This window comes from Triticum aestivum, chromosome 5D, assembly GCF_018294505.1.
Source record: "Triticum aestivum cultivar Chinese Spring chromosome 5D, IWGSC CS RefSeq v2.1, whole genome shotgun sequence".
NCBI lineage: Eukaryota > Viridiplantae > Streptophyta > Magnoliopsida > Poales > Poaceae > Triticum > Triticum aestivum.
Genome location: NC_057808.1, coordinates 456,111,641 through 456,113,956, shown reverse-complemented (window position 1 = coordinate 456,113,956; position 2,316 = coordinate 456,111,641). Strand labels below are relative to the sequence as shown.

General features: G+C 47.2%; 1 long non-coding RNA gene across 1 annotated transcript; it reads right to left on the bottom strand.

Moving 5' to 3' along the window:
* Positions 1-241: 241 nt before the first annotated feature.
* On the bottom strand, positions 242-2,020 carry LOC123125498 (uncharacterized). The gene is made up of 3 exons (XR_006461423.1): positions 1,619-2,020; positions 1,443-1,514; positions 242-880 (listed from the first exon to the last, which is right to left on the bottom strand). It is a non-coding gene; the product is annotated as an uncharacterized lncRNA (long non-coding RNA).
* Positions 2,021-2,316: the final 296 nt, after the last annotated feature.

The window sequence follows — 2,316 nt, the reverse complement described above, 5'->3', positions numbered from 1 at the left end:
AGACATAAAAAAATTATACTCATATAATCTAGAATAAAATTGCCCCAACTTCTGATCCACCTTGTCGTCGGCGTTCTCGTCGGTAGCGGAAGTTATAGTTTGCTGGTGAACCGTGACGATCCCACAGTTCTTTTAGGGGGCAATGTTGTTCATAGTTTGCGGCCCCCTCGACCGTTACCTCGGAGTGAATACACTCCGAAGGAACATGGAGCCAAGTTTTATATAAGGAATTACAGCAACCCTCCCTAGCTAGAATATGTGCGACTTTATCAGCCGACCGTCGCACCCAAGCAACCTTAAACTCCTCAAAAGACCCAAGTAAAACTTTGATCTCTTCAACTAGTTGCCCATTAGTTGAGAGATCTTTTTTATCCCCACAGCTAGGTTATACATCTCAGGCGCGAGAATTTCTCCGAGACAATCTGCCGATCAAGAGCCAAAGTAGACGACCCCTTCGAGGTATCCAAACGTTCTGAAATAGTGGCACAGAGAGGGCGGGGGATCGTTTGGTTGTCGCTCTTGTGGAGTGGTGGATCTGCTAGTGTCTTCACGTGAAAGATGGTCTTCGATCAAATGTATTTCGCCAGAGTAGACGATGTTGCTTCCCGTCTTGGTCATCTAACTCCTTCGGTCGACAATGTTCGGCCAATTTTGGTGTCGTCGGGGAGCTTATGAGGTTATGTCTCATCGGATCTATCTGGTCAGATTTGAGGTGTCGTCCAACCCTTTTCTTCGGGACAACGATCTATTTTCGAAATTGTTATCGCCAACATCTTCTTGCTCCCATCAGTGACTTCCTAGCCGATGCATCAGTGTTAGCCTGGCTCTGATGGTTCTTCGGAGGTGCATATGCGACATCGAGCTTCACTCATGGCACCACCTACAATTGCATGAAGTATACAACACTCAAAATTACAAGGACATGTGTGCAATTGTTTATTTTTATAAGGATACTCTTGTAAGGGTTTGTTGACATTAATATATGGCATTTGGCTTGATTTTCCGAGTATCCAATTTATAAATATATGAAATGGAACATGTGGCACTCATCCTATTAGAAAAATAAAAGTGATTTAGTTAGTATGTTCAAAGCCTTGAATCTCCATCGATCTTTTCCTTTTTGTGCAAAAAAAAATATTGCCCAATATGCAAATCACAGAGCAAAACTCAAATCGTCTTTGAAATCAACTCATACTTAAGGAAAGAACTAGACAAACAAAGGTACTCCCTCCGTGAGGAAATATAAAAGTGTTTAGATCACTATTTTAGTGATCTAAGCGCTTTTATATTTCTTTACAGAGGAAGTAGTAGCAAAACTTTTATGAAGTCCATGTAGTCAAAGCTTTCAGAGCATCGCTGAACTGTACCCTTGCGAAAATGTATATTTACTGACCATTTTCACAGTAGTTGTCACAAAAATGCCAGAATCATAGTAATCGAACCTCAATTTGTAAACCAAAAAATGGTCAGACACCATCCTCTTAACTACCCAACCACTCGTTGATTCTTGTGATCTAGCAAAAAAAATGTGAATATGTGATCTAGCAATTTGTGTTCATATAAGCAAAAAAAGTAACAGTTATCATAGTTTTTTTGCGAATATTATCGTAGTTCATACTCTTATCCACCGCGCCTGTCCGACACGTCGTCGCCCTCGCGCTCGTCCCGGGGCCGATCCTTCTCCGGCCCTTCCGGAAACGTACCGGCGTCGCTTCGACGGCATTCCCGCGGCCGGGCTGCGCGTCCGTAGATGGCATCGCATCAACGGCGCGGCAGGAGGTTGGCGGCGCGACGCCATTAGATCGATAACGATATTACCCGTCGACGACCGCGACGGCTTTCTCGGCGTCGCCGTCGCCTCATCCCCTCGGCCGATCACCAGCAGGCCGCGCGTGCGCGCTTTAATTTCCCTGCGCGTACGTGTGGGGAGGTAGCGGTCGGTTTGCCCTGGCACGCGCGCCACCCGCGCCCCGGCGCCCGCCCGACGTCGACGGCCGAGCCCGAGCCTCCGTCCGTCCTCGCGGGGCCGTTTTTCAGGTAAAGTGGTTAATCGACATCCGCCATGCATGGCATGCACGCAAGCGTGAAGCGTGTCGGATGTGTGCGGCCGTCCGTGCGACAGCCGTCCATTTGTCGATCGTGGGATCGACGGACGCACGGCCGGTCCTGTGTTCAAGGACTGACACATTAGTTTTCAGCTAACAGTACTGCATCAGTATTTTCGCACTGCTGTTTTATCCGAAAGTGTGTCTACACACTAGAAAATATGCCTTTAGTCCCGGTTCGTAAAGGCCATTAATCCCGGCTGTGCAACCG